This window comes from Polypterus senegalus, chromosome 11, assembly GCF_016835505.1.
Source record: "Polypterus senegalus isolate Bchr_013 chromosome 11, ASM1683550v1, whole genome shotgun sequence".
NCBI lineage: Eukaryota > Metazoa > Chordata > Cladistia > Polypteriformes > Polypteridae > Polypterus > Polypterus senegalus.
Window position 1 is genome coordinate 35400755 of NC_053164.1, and position 23940 is coordinate 35424694.

Here is a 23940-nt window from a genome sequence, read left to right on the forward strand (position 1 = left end):
ATTGAGGATTTGTTCTGTGTATTGTATTGACCCCCTTGTTTTTGACACCCACTGCATGCCCAACCTACCTGGAAAGGGGTCTCTCTTTGAACTGCCTTTCCCAAGGTTTCTTCCATTTTTTCGTTACAAGGGTTTTTTTGGGAGTTTTTCTTTATCTTTTTAGAGAGTCAAGGCTGCGTGACTGTCAAGAGGCAGGGCTTGTTAAAGCCCATTGCAGCACTTCTTGTGTGATTTTGGGCTATACAAAAAATAAATTGTATTGTATTGTATGTAACAAGACCTTAACACAGGCTTCTTTCAGCATTCATGTTATTATAAAATATCAGTAGATCAGATATTAATCTCTGTGTAGTGTGGCAAATTGACAAGATGGTCAAATTACTTGTTAAAATGAAGGATTCACAGGTGTTAAACTAAATGTGTAATATGAAGAGACGTGTCTCAGTTAAGCCACCTCAGACCACTCCAAAGTGACATTCTGTTATCAGTTCTCTTTACAGATGCTTTATAAGTGTTATGAAGACCAAAAGAAGTATTTGTTAAGGTCTTGTTCCATAAGAGTAAATGAGAAATAGATTCATTTTTGCAGTGCTTAAACTAAAGTGTTACCTAATGTAGATTTATATTTACTATTTTGATTATTGTCTGTAAATTGTCATTTAAGAATTAATTGGTGACTTAGAGAAAGAAAGAATCAGCTTTCTGGAAGTAAGACCATTTAAACACCTGCTCCCAGAGTTTTAAGAATGTGATTATTGATATTAAAAGTGACTGGATTGCTGAGGGTTTGGAGGCATTCATCCGTCTACTTGTAACCAGTTTTTCAAGGGTACTTTGCAATAACTCGGTGCAGACATGTCAGAATCGTTTTAAGTGCTCTTTACCCCTCTAAGAAAACAATTGTGCCGAATGATAAACAGGCTGTAGAGAGTGTAAATACAAGTTTATGTGCTGCCTCAAACTACACATCTAGCACTATCAGGTTGAAATGTTTGTGATTTGTCTTGGTAGAGTTCTATATTACTCTACTTTCCCCTTTTGTATTCTTTATTGTGTAGGCTTTGTCAGAAGGCTTCAAATTCCATAGAATTACCACTGTTTATAAGGTCTTCTCCCCATCTTCTCTTCTGCATCTATAACCACAGGCAATTAGGTAGAGTAAATCAATCAATCAATCAACATTTATTTATATAGCACATATTCATACAAAAAAAATGTAGCTCAAAGTGCTTTACAAAATGAATAGAAAAATAGAACACACAATAAAAAATAAACATAAGTCAACATTAATTAACATAGAATAAGAGTAAGGTCCGATGGCCAGGGTGGACAGAAAAAACAAAAAAAACTCCAAAGGCTGGAGAAAAAAATAAAATCTGTAGGGCTTCCAGACCACGAGACCGCCCAGTCCCCTCTGGGCAATCTACCTAACATAAGTCAAACAGTCCTCTTTGTATTTAGGGTTTTCATGGAAGGACTTGATGATGATGGTCACGTAGACTTCTGGCTTTCAGTCCATCAATTTTGGTGCATCATGATGCTTTGAGTAGGTGGTGGTGGCGCAGGCCGCCACCACAAAGAACCGGAAAAAGAAACAGAAGAGAGAGTAGGGGTCAGTACGGATTTTGGAGCCACTGTGAATAGTTATTATGAAGAACTGAACATACAGAGTATCAGTATTAAGTTAAAGTGAAGTTATAAAAAGACAAGCAGGACTTTAAATACTGTATTATTGATAATATTCATAAAATAATAACAATAAGCAAAGTACATGTGAGTATTAACAACCATACAACCTGATAAATGCTGATGTGTAGTTTCAGGCAGCACACGGACTTGAAATTATTTTAAATGTCTTTAGTTAAGTCGTCATTTCTAGGTTTCTACAGGACAGGCCACATGCCTGTCTCATTGTGTTGTCCTTTTCATGGTAATGGTGTGAGAGAGAGGAAGGTGTAAAGCAACTAAATGTAATGATTCTTTGTTTTAATCCTTACACCAATAGGGCATCATGGTACAGAATGGCCTCTGATTCCAAACCAAACATCCAACTTTAGACCAATAGCATTCTACTGTGACACATCCCCCAGTTACTGGTTTATTTTCACACCTGCTCCCAAAAAACATTTGTTGAGTAAAGCTTGATAGTTAAGTAGTTTGGCTTTCCTGTGAGGGTTGATTGAGAGAGTATGTTCTGCAGGAGAGATGGACTTGTCCATTGTTGGTGATAGATGGTTTTTCGCCATTGGCAGTGGTGTTATTTTAACCTTTGTTATATATCATTTTGAGATATCCTATTTTTATTCATCCCAAGGGGATTTAGTAATACTACATACAAGTACATATAAGCATTAGTAGCAAACAAAGATGAAAAAGGATAAGGCAGCAAAACCCCCACCAAAGTCTAAACTGGCCTCAAGTTCACAGTACGGCCTCCCAGAGACTGACACACGGAACAGACGGGCGAAGGTAGGGACTTGCCAGGACCTGCCACGGCAACATCGGCTTCAGCTGAGAGCGTTAATGGTAGCAAAACTGCACCTGAAGTGGACAAAAAGCATTCGTTGATTCCAGGAGGATCATTGAGGCCCAGCATGGCCTTTTTATCCTCACTGTTAATTTCAGCTAATTCCACATGCGAGTCTGTGACATTATCTCTTACTGAACTCACAATTCCACCTATGGAGATTGGGGAAGATCAAAATGCACTGCCCAAGCTGAAGGTAATAATTGATGTGCTCGGGGGGAACAAAATGATATAAGGTGAGACTCAAAGAAGAATGACAGAGAAATAAAGAATAAAATAAAGGTTCTAAATGAGATATGAAAGACCTAGAGCAATGTTTAAGTACTATGTTTACTGTAACCTTGACAGAAATGCAAAGAAAAATTGATGAAAAAATACAGGAAAAGTTAGAGAGTAAAATTAAAGTACTTGCTGTTCAGCTTGAAGATCTTAAGCAAATGTTCACAACAGAATTGAAGGTCTTCCGGAAAAGAAGGAATTCCAAACCAAGAGAAATAGCTTAAATATTCTCTAAAATAACTGGAGAGAACTTTAAATTGGACATCAGGATCGCTGGAGCCTACTGTATATGAGAATCAAATGCCTCCAAACCAAAAAGCCTAAGCCATTTCGAAAAACTACAGGCCAAACAAAATCTCATATCACTTCTAAGGCAGAAAGACAAGATTATTTTTGAAAATATCTGCATTCATATTTTCCCAGATTTCTCACCTCCTTAAGCTGCTAAAAGCACCGCCTTCTATAGCATTAAACATTACCTAAGTAGAACTGAAATCAAATACAGCCTCTTGTAACTTGCCAACTGAAAGTAGTTATTGAAGATTAGTTTGAAATTTTCAGTTGATCCCGACTTTTTCTTGAAAGATGTGATCATGAGTCACACTGTGTTCTGCAAGGCAAAGAAGATTCTACTTGAAGCTTGCAATTTGGACCATTTGTAAAGTGAAAAACTATATATTATGTTTCATTTTATTTTTTTTTTTACTTTATTTTACATTTTACTTCTTTTTTGACCAGCTTTTTCCTCATTTTTTTAATTAAGCTGCAATTATTATATTGTGACACTAGGGCTATTGTGTCGCTCCTCCAAACCCACAGACAACACACGTTCAAGACACCAGGATAAAGCACTAATAATCAGAGATGGGGGACTCGAGTCACATGACTTGACTCGAGTCAGACTCGAGTCGCAATTTTCAGGACTTGAGACTTGCTTGATTGAAGTAAGAAAATGACTTGACTTGACTTGGACTTGAGAGTAAGTGACTTGAGACTTGACTTGACTTAAAGTGGAAGACTCGACAATGACTTGAACTTTTAAATATAATTAAATATAATTTGTTTAATAAAGTAAAATAATTTAATAAAATAATTATGACTCAGCAGCACCATAATTGGTGCCTGCGCCCTTAACGCTGCACAACTCTTAACGTTACCAAGAAGAAGAAGAAGGCTGCACAACTCAAACCGCGCGAAACATGGCAGACAATAGTCGAGCTCCTCATATAGTCATGTTTGGCTATAAGGACTTTGAACTAGACCGTACTAACAAAAAAAGATTTGCCAGATGCAGAGAATGCAACGCGAGAGTATCAGACATGACAACCACAACATCAAATTTCATCCGGCACTTCAAAAACCACAAGGAAAGGTAAGAAAGTCGAATTCTTTGTAGTCAATTTAATAAAACGATTACTAATTAATTAAATTAATCTTTTCTGTTTGTCATAATTTAGCCTTGGTTGCATGTTTTTTTTATCAGAAATGTGATAATCATCTCATAAATAAAACAACGCTATAACGTTACCAGTGGCGTAGCCACATTTTAATGTTGAGTGCAACCTGAAATGAAAGGGCTTCATTACATGATATTACATGTAAACTATAATGTCTATATTTAATGTGCGCATTTTCAAGCATTTGTATGGACTGACTGCGTGTGGTCAGTTGAATGGCAGCTCGTGTAACGTTATACTGCATGAAAATCTAAGATGAAAGCGTCGGTGCAATCACTTCTCCTTCAATAACTCGTTCAAAACTTTTTGGTCATACAGACAAGAATAATTTCATCGTTCGAATCGGTTACGTTAAGTGTCTATAATTTTTTTGTGTACACTCACAATAACAACAAAATGTGTGCTGTATAACAATGAAACCAGTTCAAATAGAAAACAAATATATCAGATTATATGTTATGTATGAAATGTGTATATTGCGCGTCCACCGTAGAGATGACGATTAAGCTTCATAACTTCATCACTGGGCTATATTAACATACTTTGTACATTATATTTATATTCTGCTGAAATGAAAAAGATCCGTTCATTTTAATTAACGAGATTCATCACTAACGTTAGATTAAAAAGAGTGGATAAATCCCCTACTGTGCCTTATAATGGACAGCATAAGTATGAAAGCATCATATATAAAACATACTAGATAAATCTTCAGTCACAATACTTTAATTTATAAGGTTCATAGCCTGTATAAATACTTAAGTCTTACATTCTGTCAGTACATATAGTACATATCATTAAGAAATTGTTTTTTGAGGAAAACATTTCAGGATTTCTCTCTATATAATGGATATGTATGGCACCCCGAAGTTTGAATTTCCAAAATGCAGTTTAAATGCAGCTTCAGAAGACTCTAAATGATTCCAGCCGAGGAGGAGGAGTCTTATCTAGCGAAACAATCGGTTATTTTCTAAACAAATGGACAATTTATTTACTTTTTAACCTCAAATGCTGGTCTTGTGTTGTCTCTGCGCAGTCTGTGTGATTCGGGTAAATACAGTCTTAGATTGCAGCAAAAGTGCAGACACAGTGTTTACACAGTTAACATGTATAGAAGCTCAAATGCCCTTTACAAAAAAAGGTAAAAACAGCATTGCAGAATGTTTTTGACATTAAAGATATAAAAGAGATTGTTGTTTTTTTGAGATCTATTAACTGTATCTACCCGAATCACACAGACTGCACAGAGAGGAGACAAGACCAGCATTTGAGGCTAAAAAGTATATAAATTAATTTGTTTGGAAAATAACCAATCATTTCGGGCTTTCTGAAGCTGCATTTAAACTGCATTTTGGAAGTTCAAACTTCGGGGCGCCATACATATCCATTATATATAGACAGAAATCCTGAAATGTTTTCCTCAAAACAAAAAAACAATTTCTTTATGACTGAGGAAAGAAAGACATGAACATATTGGATGACAAGGGGGTGAGTACATTATCTGTACATTGTTGTTGTCAAAGTAAACTAATCCTTTCAGATTGAATTGCATTATACATTTTAGACTGGATTTCTTAGTTTTAAACATTTTGTGTAAGCAACACAATTTTATTTTCAGATATTAATGTAGTACAGATATGCATATAATTTAAATATAGCAATGCAAATAAGATACATAATATATGTATATAAGTTCATCTTTTCTGTAAAAATTTTTCTGTGCAAAAATAAACATATCGAAAATTTAACCTCCATTTGTTTTAGTACTGCAACTTAACTTGACTTGGCTTGAAACTTATCAGGACTCGACTTGACTTGCTTAGGGTGAACCCTTGACTTGACTTGACTTGCTTGATTTGTCTTAACTGTGACTTGAGACTTGACTCGAGACTTGATGGTTAACACTTGAAACTTGCTTGGACTTGATCATATGCGACCTGTCCCCATATCTGCTAATAATATTTTTTATTATTTTCTTCAATAAAGATTGTGCCACCGTGCACCAATCACCCCAATAAACAATGATAAATCAATCATAGTCAAATAATAATCCTCCTCTCCACCCAGCAGCTCCATCACCATTCCTCCCAACTCCGGCTCCCCCTGCTGGGTTTCCCAAAGTCCTTTATGTAGTCCGTGACCCGGAAGTGCTCCTGTCCTTCAGTCCACGTGATCCAATTGCACTTCCGGGTTAGATGAAGACTTGTATTTTCTTCAGCCTGGAAGTACTTCTGTCCTTCCATCCCCATGACTTTGGACTACTTCCGGGTTATAATAGAAACAACAATCTTCGTGTCTCTCTGCAGTGTCCCCTGGCGGCACCCACGGTATCCAGCAGGGCTGTGCATCCAAAATCCATTTTCTATGATGCCTTGTGGGAATCTGGGGCACCTCCATAATGGAGGGAGGACTCCATCTAGCAGCCTGGATGTATTGGCTGGGATAAGCTGCCGGCATCTCTCAAAATATTGATATTTCTATCATTAATTATATGCACATTTGGGCCACTTATGACTACATCTTGGCCAATTGGTTACTAAAAAATAAACAGTTATAGATACAGTAGATAGATAGACAGATAGATATTTTATTAATCCCAAGGGGAAATTCACATAATCCAGCAGCAGCATACTGATTAAAAACAATATTAAATTAAAGAGTGATAAAAATGCAGGTATAACAGACAATAACTTTGTATAATGTTAACATTTCCCAACCCAGATGAAATTGAAGAGTCGCATAGTGTGGGGGAGGAATGATCTCCTCAGTCTGTTGTTTAAGCTTCAGTTATTATATTGAAATTTCTTCCATTAACTACTTGCATACTTTGGCTATCACAAAGTAACAAGCTATTTTTTTGTTATACTTTGTTTAAATAACAAGCTTTTTACAGCATTTTATACATATTTTGTTTTCTTTAACATCATACCTTTGGTCTATTATATTTGGACTGATAAAGATTATATTATTAAACTATTGTATTTGGACTTTATCTTCACAAGATATCTGTTTTAACCTTATTCACACCACTGCTTGGGATTTAATTTTAGTATATAAGTAGTCCTTTCTTGGCATTTCAGAAGACCTGGACTTCCAGAAGTGTTGCTTGCCTCACTTGCTGAGGCCCCGGGGGGTTAGGGGTTGGAGAGAAAGAGAGCAATGTTGTTTCTAACAGTACAACAACAGTATGCTTCATAACTGGCAATAATATGAAATCTATATCAAAGTTATTGTATGTAAAATTTATTACCTTACTCTAAGACTACAAAATTTATACAAAAATTCAGAAGAAATATTTCAATGACGAAATAGGGAACTTTGTGAGCTGGAATGTCAAGGGTCTCAATCATGAATGAAAAAGAAAGAAAGTACTCTCGCAGTTAACAAGTCTAAATGACAAGATAGTATTTTTACAGGCAAGGACCAGTTTTGGTTGCAAAGAGAGTGGTCAGGCCAAAGTTTTCACTCTAGCTATACAAAGAAAACCAGGGGCATGGGAATCTTAATACACAGAACTATCCCATTTATAGTGTTAGATGCAATATCTGATTTTGAAGGGTGATATGTCATGCTGATGGGCAAATTATCTAATACTAAAATGATTTTGATTAATATCTATGCACCTAACACGGATGATGGAGCTTTCTTCCAAAATGTATTTGCACCTATCCCTAATATGAACACTAACAGAATTATAATGGCTGGAGACTTTAATTGTGTTTAAAATCTAGATCCGAATAGATCCTCAGATACAATGGCAATAACATCTAACACTACAAAGATAATTACACAGTTTGTAACAGATTATAATTTATCTGACACATGGATGTTCTTAAATCCTAACCTAAGAGCATACTCCTTCTTCTCACCTGTACATCATTGGTCATGGACCTTAAATTACTGCGTCCTACACACTCATCTTATATCTGGCGTCTTAACCACCTGACATTAGCTGATAAGAACTGTACAGAATTTATATCCAAGCAAATTGATTATTTTCTTGAGACAAGTGCATACTCAGAGGTCTCAACAGGTATACTCTGGGAAACTCTGAAGGCATTTTGAAAAGGACAGATTATTTCGTATCTTTCTCACAAAATAAACAGGAAACCAAGAAAGTTTCTGAGTTAATCAGCAAAATTACCAGAATAGATCTAGAATACGCCAGGTCTCCAAATGAAGCACTTTATAGGAAAATACAGGTTTTGCAATCGTAATTTAACCTCTTGACTAATAAAGAAATGGAATAGCTTTTTTTTAAATCACAACATCATTGTTATGAACACATAGAAACGGTCAATAAGATATTAACCTAACAAATCCACAAACAGGAAGTCCATAATGCAATAACAGCAATTAACAACATTTTTGACCGTAAAAATGTAGCTGACACATTAGAGAATACTATAAGTCCCTATATTGTACACAGTTTAAAGAAGATAAGACACCATCTAATGCGTTTCTTGATTCATTAGAGACACCACAGCTAGATACTCTTAGTGCTGCAGAACTGGAGAAACCTCTGACACTTTCATAATTACTAAATGTTATAATCCCACTTCAAAGTGGGAAAGCAGCTGACCCTGATGGCTACCCAGTGGAATTTTAGAAAAATAAGTTAGATCCATTATTATTAGCAACATTTATAGAAACTAAAAACAAAAAGATTCTACCTCAAACTTTTCGCCAAACATTAATTACCATCTTTCCTAAGAAGAACAAGGACCTACTACAATGTACATCATACACACCAATCACTTTTCTGAATAACAATGTTAAGATGCTCTTCTAGCTAGATTCAGTTCTAGCTGGAAGGAATGAGAAGGTGCTTCCTTCTGTAATATCACAAGACCAAACAGGATTTATTAAAGGCAGACACTTAAATTCTAACCTTTGATGTTTAATGTGAATATTATATTCACCCATTATATCTAACACACCAGAGATCTTTAGATACAGAAAAGGCATTTGATATGGTTGAATGGGACTATCTGTTCACCACATTGCACAAATTAGGGTTTGGGGCAAGCATATGTGCATGAATCAAACTACTTTATACTAATACAGAAGCCTCAGTTTGTATTAACAACATTTTTTCAGATACCACCTAGGACGTGGTACTCCACAATGATGCCCCTTATCACCCTTGCTCTTTGCATTTTCTCTTTTGCAGGTTCCATTGAACCTTTGGCTGTATACTTTCGAAACACATCAGAGAAAAAGGGGATTTTCAGAGAAGGACTCGAGCAGAAAATATCACTATATGCAGATGATTTGGTACTGTATATATCAGACCCTCAAAATTCTGTGCCAACAGTCCTAAAAGCATAAGCAGATTTTCAAAAGATATCTGGACTTAAAATAAGTTTAAATAAAAACATGCTCTTTCCAGTGAATTCTCTAGCATATAATATTGGACTAGACACCTTCCAATTTATCTTAGTAGATCAGTTTAAATATCTAGGGGTAAATATTATAAGTAAAGATAAAGCTCTTTTTTCAACAAAATTTTGCTGTCTGCGTGGAACAAATTAAACAAGACGTGACTAAGATGGTTTACCCTCCACATCACGTTAGCAGGGAGAATCAACATTGTTAAGATGACCATTCTTCTAAAGATCTAGCTATTTCAAAGGATCCCCATATGCATTAACAAATAATTTTTTAAGAAATTGTACTCAATCATAATTTATTTGGAATTCAAAACATCCATGCATCCAAAGGGCAACTCTACAATGACCTAAAGCAGAAGGGGTGATGGCACTACCCAACTTTAAACTTTATTACTGGATGGCAAAAATACAAGCTATAAAGACCTGGGGCCTCATGTATAAATGGTGCATACGCACAAAAATGTTGCGTAAGTCCGTTTCCACACTTAAATCGCAATCTATACAACCTAAACTTGGTATACGCCATGCACATTTTCACACCAGTTAAATGCTTGGCATACACAAGTTCTCGGCTCAGTTTTGCAAACTGGTGGCATCCAGTGTTAAAGCAGTGCTTTTTGTTTCAGTATGGTTTCCCTTTGTTTTTTAGATCAACATCCCTGACGCAGCTTTATCAAATACATTGAAATTAACCGCATATTATTTATTAGTTTAAGGCATCTGATTGTAATTAACCTGTAACAATATAATGATCCACGAAATGGCCAAACTATTCCAAATACCATAGCTGCTTTAGCATTGTTACTCTCACTGCACCTTCTTCTTCTTCTTTCAGCTGCTCCCGTTAGGGGTTGCCACAGTGGATCATCTTTTTCCATATTACTCTCACTGCACCACTTTTTGTATTTATATCACTATATCTGAGTGGGGAATCACAGCACCTGATCAGAAAGAGAATTATCGGTATACAGCATCTAGCACATGCTGCCTTAGCGATGCTGTCTATTGAACTGTTCGCATATGACAAATGCTTCAGAGCCTTTCCTGTACTGACCTCGTGGTTCAGAAACAGTTTCATCCCAAGAACTATAAACGCAATCAATCAGTCCATCAAGTGTTTCTTGTAGAAATGTTTGTACTTATCAGTACAATCACCTCACTGTAAACTTGCGATACTGTTATAATATTGCACAACCTGGGCCACTTTTTAAGATGAAATGCAGCAAAATATGTTTATTATATTATACAGATAAAATGTTAACATAATTTAAATAATCTGTGTTGTTAATAATTAAACATGTGAGGACACAGTGTTGCAGAGCTAGCAAGGAGCTGGCGGTTCAGGGATTGTTCCTGCCTTGCACTGTATTCTTGCTGGGGCTGGCACGACACTGGAAAGATAGATGGATGGAATAATTAAACATGTACTACAAAGATATTTCAATGTTCCTTAAACGTTTTGAAGCATCGGAGTTCTAAACTTACAGATGGCTTAAGGTCTATTACAGAGCTAATTGTGTGGCGATTGGGTACTTGGAGAAAGAAAAGGAAGGACAGGAATTGGGCGTTAGTATGTTTGAAAGAGACAGTACTGCTGCAGTAAATTATTTCATTGAAGGTCGCGCACGGTGCAGCAAGCATCTTGCAGGAGGCAGGAACAATCTCTGGATGGGGCGCCAGTTCGTCACTATCACTGTGCCACAGTGTTGTTCCCATGTTTAATTTATGCTTTAAGTGATATGATATGAATACTGAAATGATATCAAGGATACAGCTCAGTATTTAAATTATTCAGAGAGCTGTAATATCACAAATGTAATGGATCTTGTGTCCTGTTGGAGGTTTGAGAAAGCTCGTTTAAGAAGCATGTAGGGATTTACACACATAGGGCAGATAGAAGAGCACATACAAAACAAAGCATTTAATGTGCTACTTTAGTTAACGATGGGATTTGAGAAACTAGTTAATTAAACAATTTAAAGATGAAGTGTATGATGTTCTACTTTAATGACAAAACAAACTAAGTAATTAAAATGAAATTTCAAGATTAAAGTTGACATTTCGTGCTTTTTTCTCATTGTGTTCCTATTTTTTTTCTTTTCTCTGTACCCTAATGAGCTTTCATATGACACTCAGACGGTGGGCTACGATTCGCTTTTTCACGTCGACATTGATATCTGACAACTTGTTTTTTATTTTGGGCACCGTACGACTTTGTGAACTTGAGCTTTCCAGTTTCTCCCCCACTCTGTCACTCAATCAACTTCCTTTTGTTATTTATACCACTGTTTAAGCCAACAAATAGTAAGTTTTTCCTTGCCACCCCTAGCTTGGTATTTGCTGAAATTCTTCTATTTCTCCCATGCTTTTGCCATTGCCTTTTCACAGAGCACTGAGCGTAAGGGCTATTTATATTGATTTGCATATTCAAAGAGGCGTAATCCTGGGAGGAATTGGGGAGGGACAGCAGGCGCGTGCACGTGCGTTACTTTTCACGCTGACCGGGATTTATGTAGCGGAAGAACGTGAAAATTTCCAATCGCACAGATTTATGCATCTGGATTTTTTTGTGCATACACACGTTTCCAACTTTTGTCCGTAAACCATGTTTTAGTGTGAATTCTACGCACAGTGTTATGCATGAGGCCCCTGGACATCGACACAAAGTGATGAATATATCTTGTCTGCAACAGAAATACAATCTTGCAGTACTTCTTTATTTTTCCTGCTCTTTGCCCTAGTTAATACAAACTACCATCATTACACTATAAATCTACCTTTCATTCTCTCTGAATATGGAACCAATGTAGGAAGCCCTTTAAGACAGAAGAGATTTTATTTGTTGAACCTCTACATAACAACCACCTTTTTCCACCCTTTGAAACATATACACTATTCAATGTCTGGAAAATGTCCGGGATTAAAACACTTAGAGACTTGTACAGAGTAATGTCTTTGCATCTTACGAACAATTACGCTTCAAATACAGCTTCTCATCAACACAATTCCTCCTCTACTTTCAAGCTAGAAACTTTGCTAAATAGAACCTGTCCAATTTTCCTCACTTTTCACCTTGTTCTATTCCACAAGAATTATTGATCAGTCTTGAAGACAGCATCACTATGATTTATCAAAAAAAAAAATAAAGTCTCTTCCTTTTAAAGACCTCAGAGTACATTGGGGAAAGAATCTTTTATTGAGCACATTTATTGTGTTTAAAATTGTCCAACATGTTTCCAGTGCAAGATTCAACCTGTGAACTTTGCAATCTAGCTCCAGCCTCACTGGGCCACGTGCTCTGGGTGTGCAACAAATTAACAACGTTTTAGACAAAAATTTTTGCATGCCTATGACCTATTGGTGTCACAATCACTCCTAATCCACTAACAGCTGTGTTTGGTGGACTCCCAGATGACCTTAAAGTGGAGAAGCACAAACAAACTGTAATGTCCTTTACTACACTACAATTACAACACAACCACAGACAATCAGTTTTAACACGAAAAGATGCATATGAAAGAAGAGAAGAAGTGGGCTGCTAGGGTGGAGAAAAGAAAAGCTGCTCAGGAAGCAGCAAGTGCATCAACCTCTGAGCAAACGAATGGTAAACGTAAAGAGAAAGAGGATGAAAACTAGGAATGCTCAAGTCAAGTGTATTCACTGCATGTTATTGTACAGAGCACCGTTGCTGGTAAAGAGTGTAAGGGGGAGAATAGGGTCACTGAAAAAACCCTACCACAACAAAACATTCACGTTCTGATATGTTTTACTTGCAAGTCTTCTTACATTCCTCTGGGCATCACAGCTCCAACACAGATTGTGAATTAGTTTGAAAAGCCCAAGAAAAAATATAATGGTATATTCCTTTGAATGTGAAAAGAAGTCTAGGTAAAGTTTTTTATTAAACACTATTTAATTAAGGACATCGCCTTATAAGGGTTGTTTTAATGACTAATGTTATTATAAAAACTCATTCAGTCAGTCTTCATGTAGCCAGGTGTCATTTGAACAAAAAGCATGGTTATTTTTGGGGCAAGGAGAACACTTTAAAATGTTTTCTGTTTAAACTACTTCTCATTAGGTGATCACATAATGAAAATTGTCTTTCCAAAGGTGTTTTCTGGGATGGATTACTTGATTAAAGGGGTGTGGGGATGTGGCAGGGGGGTTTACATGCCTCATTTATTAGCGCCTTTCCAACTGAATTAGGATACAATCATTATGATGTGTGCTTGCCCTGAATGTCAGTTCTTCTAGTTGCAGTTACTTGGCTCACACTTTACTGATTGTAATATGATTTGCACAAAAAAAAGGTAGCCAGAATTTATTTTATGTTTGCAAGTACTTTTATGTCTGTACAGTATATGAAGTAGAGAGAGAGATCCCACACTTCCTTGTGCTGTTATTATCAGATACTTTAAAACTTCTAAATAAGTAGTAAAGCAGTGAGCAAATTTCACTTTAAATTGAGTCACATTCCTGAAAGGTGCAGTATCTTCCTTTATCCGTTCAGTTCATTACACAACACTGGTGCTCTTCCATGCTTCCTTTTGTGGTTTTGACCTTTTTGCAGATCTTCTATTGCATCTCTATATTGCTGGTATTTTTAACATCTCTTTCCCTACTCAGATGTGGTCATAACAAAAAAGTCCTAACTGAATGTAACTGGATGTATTTTTCCCATTCTACATTTATTTCTGCTTGGCTTCTGCAACCTTTCTAGAAAAATGAAAGTTTAGATTGTTACCATAATAGTCTGAACTGCCCTGATTAACACATTTTGAAATCCCACTAGTTCTCAATGGTGGACTGTTTATTGATTAGGAACTCTGCGGCTCTGAAAAGAAGGCAGCGCAAGGAGATGTCAGGGACAGAGCTGTGTCAAGCTGGTAATGAGCTTTTAGTGGAATGATGGCATGCTGGTTACTGCAGCTTTCTCACGACTCCAGAGACTTTAGATCAATTCCCACCACGTTCACTGTTTCTTTGCAGCTTGCACATTTTCCCCATGTATAAATGTTTTCTGTGGTTCCCTCTAGTGTCCCAGACACTTTCAAATTAGCTTGATTGGTGACATTCTGTCAATAACTATGCCTAGCAGTGAATTAGTTTATTATCCAGGTTTAGTTTCATCCTTGTACGATTAGGAATATCCTTAATTTCCTGTGACCTTAAAATTGAATCATGCAATTCAAGGAAAATAGATGAATGATTACTCAGAATGTTAAGTCTTCATGTAGTCCAACTGGGTCTCTAAGGGTTATATTAAATAGCCTACTAAAATGTAAATGTCCTGGAAAACTGAATCAAAATGAAATATTTCAGAGTAGAAAGAAGAACTACGTGAAAATATCTATTTCCTCAATCTGTCTTTTCCTGTAAAGAGTCATGGAGATCCTACTCAGGTAGCATCTGTAATGGATAAACTCTTGGAAGGAGGATTCATCCATTACAAAAGCAAATATTATACATGCCTACATACATTTTTTTAAGACCACCTAATCCTTTGAGGGCTTGAAGGTGGCAGAGCCTATCTAGCAGCTCTTGGCACAGACAACCCAGGACGGGGCCCAAGTCCATCCCAATTCACAACCAGAATCACTTACAACACAAAATAACAAGGCAGACTATAAGAGCTGATAGAGTGCTCAGGGAGTCTACACCATTACTGCAAGTATAAAAAAGAATTAAATATAAAGTTACAAGATATAAAATTCAAGAAGCAACAAGCTGCTTTTCAGCCTCGGTCTGAGGCTAAAATGATCAATAGATTCTCACAGAGTGGTTTTCAAAGAGAATTCCACAATGCATGCACCAAATATAATAATATTGCATTCATGTGAAAAAATGTTACTTTGAAGTGGCCACCAATACCAAAGAATACGTTTTTGTTATTAGAAGCCAAAGGATGAAACTTTACTAACAATGTCTAAAAAAGTTAAGTGTAGTATTTGTACTTTCATACATGTAGGTTGTTGTCTGGTTTGGGGTTTTTCTGCATGAGGATTTCATTTTTGACTTACATTTTTCACTTTCAATTTTATTTTATGGGCAATGTTTTCCATTACAATCTGGACTCTTTATTTACATGGCATAATTTTTTCAGCATATTGTCATATTACCATGTTCGTTCTTGTGACACCCCTGGAACTTCTGATATAAATACAGTGGCACACAACAGGTTCCAAATCCCTCAGTGGATAAATTGGGTGATTAACACACCATTCAAGTGATAGTTAACTGTCTTTTGAAGAAGGTTAACCTCAGGTTCTGTTCTTTTTTGTCCAGGTTTGTTCTCTGACTTTGGTGTTGCTCTTGCTCTTTGGTTTTGTTGTGCTGATTATTTTGCTTTTTTGGTTTTGACCTCAGTTTGCCCTTACCACATCTTCAGCTTGTTGTTTCATCTCTTAGTTCATAGGAGATTAATCTTGTTTTATTTTGATAAAGGCTTTTGGGAGACATCTTCCCTTACAACATAAATCCCCTTTTATGAAATGCACAGATTTTTTTATGTACACTATAGTTATAAATTACACCTCTGTTGATACTCACATTTGTCTATTCCTACACTAACTGACCTTTAGAGCTATACAGTTCACAGTTGTAATACACTTGTACCTAGGACTTGTACCTAGGACTATAAATCACTACCTTAAGACTTCACCAGTTGTATGACTGTCACTTATTTCTTGATTAAGCAACCTGGGTGTAAAATAAAACAGAACAAATTATGAAAGCAGGAAAACAGGCTTAATAAGTTTTAATCTTTAAATATTATAACTAGTGCCATACACAAAAACAAAGAAAAGTGTGGCCTTTCATACTATTCAACCTGAATTGTCCTGTAGTTCTGAAAGCAGATGAAAATCAGCAGTTCATTCAAAAAGTGTATGTCGATCCGAGGCACCGCTTAATTTTATTACCACCTGTCTCCCTCAGCTTTTTTCTGTTCAGCCTTCTTATTAGCTCCTTCTTGTCTGCTGTCTATAAGGTCTGTTAGCTCTCTCTACTTTCGTCACATCACATCATCATCTGGGGCCTCATGTTATAAACGGTGCGTATGCACAGAAATGTTGTGGAAGAACGTTTCCACATTCAAATCGCGATGTATAAAACCTAAACTTGCCGTAAAGCCACGCACATTTCCACAGTACCTCATACCCTGTCGTACGCAAGTTCTGCGCTCGGTTTTACACACTGGTGGCACCCAGCGTCAAAGCAGTGCTGCTGTTCCTGTGTGGTTATCCTTTCTTTTTTAGATAAACATCCCTGACATGGCTTTATAAATACACTGAAATTAACCGCATATTGTTTATTAGTTTAATGCATCTGATTGTAATTAACCAGTAACAATATAATGGTCCACAGAATCAAGCACATGCTGCCTCAGCCATGCTGCCTATTGAACTGCTTTCACTCCAACAAACATTTCAAAGCCTTTCCTGTATGGGCCTCGCGGTTCAGAAAGAGTTTCATCCCAAGAACTATAAACGCACTCAATCAAGTGCTCCTTGTAGAACTGTCTGTACTTATAAGTAGAACTAGCAAAATACCCACGCTTCGCAGCGGAGAAGTAGTGTGTTAAAGAAGCAATGAAAAAGAAAAGGAAACATTTTGAAAATAACGTAACATGATTGTCAATGTAATTGTTTTGTCACTGTTGTGAGTGATGAGTGTTGTTGTCATATATATATATATATATATATATACACACATACATACATACACACATATATACACACAAATACATATATATATATACATACACACACACATATATAAACATATATATACATATACATACATATCTACATATATACACACACAGCTATTTCATATCAGTGCAATACGCTGCTTGTTAAAATGGATAACTCCCGCTCTTACGTGCAAGTCTGCGTGGATATTATGAACTATCGTATTTGTTCAAGTTCTATTTAAATTTTAAATAGAAGGAATTTTTATTTAGTCGACAGAAATATCTTTGGTAGGAATGGTAAAAACAGACAGGAATATTATTCCTGAATAAATCAACTCAAACCTTAAACAACTTATAATATTTTGCTCTCCATAAAAATATATCCTGTCTAAATTATACAAGTTAGAAATAAAGTAAACGTTAAAAGAACAAACATTCAAATTTCTTTACTCTTATGTAATTTCATATAAAAAATAAACTTAGATTTTAAATATCCCAAAAGATTTTGCTCTCCATAAAAATATATCCTGTCAAAATTATACAAATTCAAATATGAACATGCTGCATAACAAAACCTGGAAATATAAATAAAATGTGTTCCTTTCAGCAATAACAAATCAAATCATTCAGTTGTCTTTGCTCATATGTCATTTTAGAGCTGGACGCCTGGCATCTTTTTTTGGCCACAGGTTCGTTTCTGTTTGCTGTGAGGTTCTGTGTTGTGGAGATTCTCAGGATGGATTGCAGGTGCTCATCAGTGAGGCGACTCCTGTGTGCTGTTTTGTTAGTCTTTATCACTGAGAAGAGCTTCTCACACAGATATGTGCTACCAAACATGCACAAGGTTCGAGCCGCATGTAGACGGACTTTTTTTGTTCTTCAAAGTCACCAAAGCGCCGTGCAAACTCAGTGCGCTCAGTTTATCAGCAAAGTGCATATTTGGGAACACCGTAGTGACGACTTGGTTTAACATTACTTGGCAACAGGGAAAGTGGGGCAAGGTGCACTGGTGCATTTGTGTCTCCCATAAAAGCAGCTTCACTTGAAATCACTTTGTGATTGTGCACGGGTAAAACGTCCGCTGAAGTGTCAGATTCTTATTTAATTATTCTGCTTTCTGTATCTTCTGCATTGCATTCAGGTTACCCTGATGTTTTGTCTCATAGTGCCGTCTTAGATTAAATTCTGTAATTACAGCCACATTAGCTCCACAAATGAGACACACGGGTTCAGTAAACATATACTCAGCCTCCCATCGGTTTTAAAGGCTCTATTTTCAGAATCAACTTTTCTCTCAGCATCGCGTGTAGCTAGCTTCGCAATAACTTGCAGCATCATAAGCTACACTTGATTAACGCGGTAAGTGTTCGGCAAGGCAGCTGAAGCGCTGCATTATGGGATCTGTAGTTTATTGTGTTACCAGCGCTTCATATACCTGGGCCATTAATAACAATAATACAGTATATAAAATGATCTCGGGCGGATGTGGCCCGCGCCCTTGAGTTTGACACATATGGACTAAATAGAACTTGAAAAGATATATTTTTGAAATGTGATCGCGCAATTCAGATAGAGTTGGCCGCACTACAGCCTGCATCCTCCCTCGCTCTTACTTTTTACCGTTCATCTAATGAATACACTGAGTATGGCTTTACCAAAACAATCATTGATGGCGAATAAAGTATCCATTATTCGAGTATGTAGATCGGGATATATATATACATATCGCATACGTATCGCAGTGGAGAAGTAGTGTGTTAAAAAAGCTAGAAAAAGAAAAGGGAACATTTTAAAAATAACGTAACATGACTGTCAATATACAGTATTTGTTTTGTGAGTGTTACTGAGTGTTGCTGTCATCAAGGATTTGATTATCATTATTTCTTTCAATCAGGCTCGTATTTGTAGGATGTGTTGTGTCAATCGTTGTAAAGATGACAGGTTTCTTTCATCGATTCGTTTCTTACTGCATCAATAAACAGCTCGTCTTCTTCTTTATCTGAGACCTGACACACTGCATGCACGGTTTTTTTTTTACACTGTCTTCCTTTAGCGGGACATTGACTTTTTCCACCGTGTTTTTTGTTTCCGCAGTAGCTGGATTTATGAATATGCTTATCAGACACTTCATATTTTTTGCTGCCTTTTCAATTGTGTAATTCGGTTTTGTTCAGCTCTTTGGAACTGTTGCTTTTATCTGTGCACTCGTCAGTTCACGTGAGCGCTCGGTGTACATGCATCGAAGGTTCCCAGCTGTGCTGGTGCCATCTCGTGCTATGTCCATGGCTGTATTTAATGTTACCTTAGTCCTGGCACTTAAAACTTTCTCTCGCAGTTTCGCTGAGTTCGTGTCAAACACCACCCTGACCATCTCATCTTCCTCTCCATAAACACAGTCCTTCACCCGTGAATATTTAGTGGGAGTTTGCTATTGGATTGCCGCTGACGGACGGCCTTATATGGGCAGGCACTAAATTACAACGCCAGCGCAGCCTGTCTATGAACTTAATTTAAAGTGTAGGTTTACATCGTGCTTTGTTTCAGTAGCAGAACTCATGAATATGGTTGTATATGTCACTCGCTCGCTTCTTATTGTTTAGCTGCCTTCTCAATTATATAATGCATGTTTTCTTCAGCGCTTTTTGGAGGTCTTCCTGGTTTTCTATGTACTGCGTGATTACGTAGGAGGCGTGATGATGTCACACGAAACTCCGCCCCCACGGCGTTGAAGCTCATCTCCATTACAGTAAATGGAGAAAACAGCTTCCAGTTATGACCATTACGCGTAGAATTTTGATATAAAACCTGCCCAACTTTTGTAAGGAAGCTGTAAGGAATGAACCTGCCAAATTTCAGCCTTCCAGCCACACGGGAAGTTGGAGAATTAGTGATGAGTGAGTGAGTCAGTGAGTGAGTGAGTCAGTGAGTGAGTGAGGGCTTTGCCTTTTATTAGTATAGATTACCTCACTGTAAACTTGCACTACAGTTTATAAACTTTATAAAGCGCGTATTTACATATGATGACGATATCATTTTCAAGATGAAATGCCGCAAAATATGTTTATTATATTATACAGATAAAACTTTAACTTCATTTAAATAATCTATATTGTCAATAATTAAACATGCCAGGATATGGTGCTGCAGCGCTAGCTATTAGCTTGCTTTCCGTTCACGGATTGTTCCTGCCTCACGCTGTATTCTTACTGGGACTGGCATGACACTGGCAGGATAGATGGATAGAATAATTAAACACATACTATGAAGATATTTCAATGTTCCTTAAAAGTTTTGAAGAATCGGCGTTCTAAGCTTACAGATGGCTTAACGTCTATTACAGAGCTGATTGTGTGCCGATTGGGTATTTGGAGAAAGAAAAGTAAAGACAGGAATTGGAGGTTAGTACATTTGAAAGAGACAGTACTTCTGTACTAAAGCATTTCATTGAAGGTCACGCACAGCGCAGCAAGCATCTGAGACAGAAACAATCACTGCACCACCGTGTTCCCATGTTTAATAACATGATTTAACTCCTATCATCATGAAAATGATATCACGTATACTTCTCAGTATTTAAATTATTCAGAGAGCTGTAATATCATGAATGTAATGGTTTCTGTGTCCTGTCGAAGGAAGAAAAAGCCTTTTTAAGAAGCACATAGTGATTCACACACATAGAGCACATACTGTAGAAGATAAAATACAAAACAAAGCATTTAACTTGCTACTTTAGTTACAATGGGATTTGAGAAACTAATAAATTAAACAATTTTAAGATGAAGTTTTAAGATGAAGTTTATGATGTTCTGCTTTAATGACAAAATAAACTACGTGATTAAAGTGGAAATTTCGAGATTAAAGTTGACATTTCGTGCTTTTTTCCCCACTGTGTGCCTGTTTTTTTTTCTCTGTACCCTAATAAGCTTTCATATGACACTCAGCCGGTGGGCTACGACTCGCCTTTGATATGTGGCAACTTCTTTTTTATTTCGGGCACAGTGCAACTTTGTGAACTTGAGCTTTCGAGTTTCTCCGACACTTTATGTCACTCAATCAAATTCCTTTTCTTGTTTATACCACTGTTTAAACCAACAAATAGTACGTTTTTCCTTGCCTTCACTTGGTATTCTCTGAAATTCTATTTTCCCCGTGCTTTGCCATTGCCTTTTCACAGAAGGCTGATCTTAATGGCTATTTATATTGATTTGCATATTCAAAGAGGCGTAATTCTGGGAGGAGTTGGGGCGGGACAGCAGGCGCGTCCGGAAATTTAACTTTTCACGCTGACCGGGATTTATGTAGCGGAAGAACAAGGAAGCTGGCGAACGCACAGATTCCTGCATCTGGAATTTTTTGTGCGTAAGCACATTTCAGCTTTTGTGCTTACGCCATGTTATATTGCGAATTCTATGCACGCCGTTATGCATTAGGCCCCTGGTCTGCTCTCTCTCTCTAACCAACTCATTTTTTGGTAGTGTCTATATAAACACTGGGATCTCCATTTTCTGTATTACATCTTGCCTGAGCTACCTCGAAAGCTTGCATATTGTAATCTTTTTAGTTATCCAATAAAAGGTGTCATTTTACTTGATTTGTCACTACATTCATAATGGCTAACATGGTACAACACCCTAGTACTACAGCTTACTTCGTTAGTGTTCCTCATAAATGTATAACCTGTCTCTCATACCTCAATCTTTCTTCCTGGAGGGGACTTTGGATTGTTGCAGATCTCTATAAAGTGTTCTAAATTAGTTACAAATGTAAAACACAAAATAATCGATCATATAAATGTTCACCCATTTCAAGTCCGTATTTAGCAGTCTGTGTGCTCAGGACTCTCTCTTTTAGTGTTCACATTTCCACTCTGCTGTTTTTCCATATTCTTCTTTGCACAACTGCTCACGCTCTGTCAGGCTGCATGTTGAACATGAGTGAACAACCTTTGTCAAGCCCAGGCACAAATCTTCCGTATGATTGAGATCTGGACTTTGACTCACAGGATATTAACATTGTTGTTTTTAAGCCAGTGTTTCTCAATCTTTAAGTATTTGCGACCCGAGTTTTCATAACAGTTTTAATCGCACCCTCCCTAACGTTTTTTGAAACCCTAATAACATTTTTTCCTATATTTTTGCTGCCAATATACTGCTACAAGTTTTATTATACCTATTTAACTTTTATCAACATTTATCTATCTCTATATTTATTTTTCTAGTATCAGAATGTAGTTTTAGTTGATTTGTTTTGGTTTCAATAGATATATTTTTCATATTTTCGATTCTTGTTTTCTTTTTTTCACATCTTCATGCCCCCTTTTTTGTTACTTCCTTTTTGTTATGCCCCACAGGTTAAGAACCGCCATTTTAAGTCATTTCTGTGTAACTGGCTTTATGCTCGGGGTCATTGTCTGGCTGGAAAACAAATCATCTCCCAAGGTGCAGGTTTCTTGCAGACTGTATGAGGTTATCCTCCAGGACATTTTGCTGCGATCATTTTCTCCTCTACCCTAATAAGCCTTCCAGGGCCTGTTGCAGAAAGAGAGGTGGGGAGCAGTGAAGCATCCCAAAAAGTGCTGCTGCCACTGCCATGCTTCATGGTGGGTATGGTGTTCTTTTAATAATGTACAGCATTCATATGTAGTGTTTAGTTTGATGGCCAAATAGCTTAATGTTGGTTTCATCAGACCATAAAATGGCCTTCCTGCTGACTTCAGAGTCTCCCGTGAGCCTTTTGTGCATTTTTTTTTAAAAAAATGCCTTTTCTCCTTACCACTCTCTGATAAAGCTGTGACTACTGAAGTACCCAGGTTACACTTGTTGTCTACATAGTCTCTGCAATCTCAGCCAATGAAGCTTGTAAATCAAAGTTTTCTTGGTGGCCTCCATCGCTAGTCTTCTTCCTGCATGATCACTTGTCCTGCTTTATTCTTTCAATTTCTTAATGATTCATTTAGCTGGACTCTAGGAGCTGTTCAGTGACTTGGATATTTTATTGTCTCCATCCCCCGAGTCAGCAGTATCCCTGGAGAATGGAAACGTCAGAGGTCCACATTGATTGTAATAGAAGAAATCAAATGCAAAGTCAGACACAAACTCAGTCCTGGAGACCTTGACCAACTGACTATCCACCTCCTCCTGGTCATTCTATAGCAGAGTCTGTGCTCGGCTGATGGCAGAATCATTCCAATCGATGATTCCAGGGCTCCCTATATATGAGATGACTTTCCATGGGCAGGAGAACAGATTTGTCAGTACAGCAGTGGCAACTACCAAGTGCCATATCAAGAGAAGCAAAACAGACGAGCGTTAGGAACAGTTTGCATTGCTTAGATTTTTGTACAAATGTCTAACAAACAGAGATGCAGTATGCACAGCTAATTAGCTGCTTTATTTAGGGTACGCCAGACTGAAGTCGTGAGTCTTCAGCCTCACCCACTCACTGACTACAAAGACAGAAGTGGCATCTCTTAACAGGCAGATCACCCTACAGCATCAGGGCACTGTAGCTAAAACTTCCAACTCTCACTGTTATTTTATTAATCCTTGGAATCTTAAGTAGGCCAGAATCATGAGACCTCATTCTGAT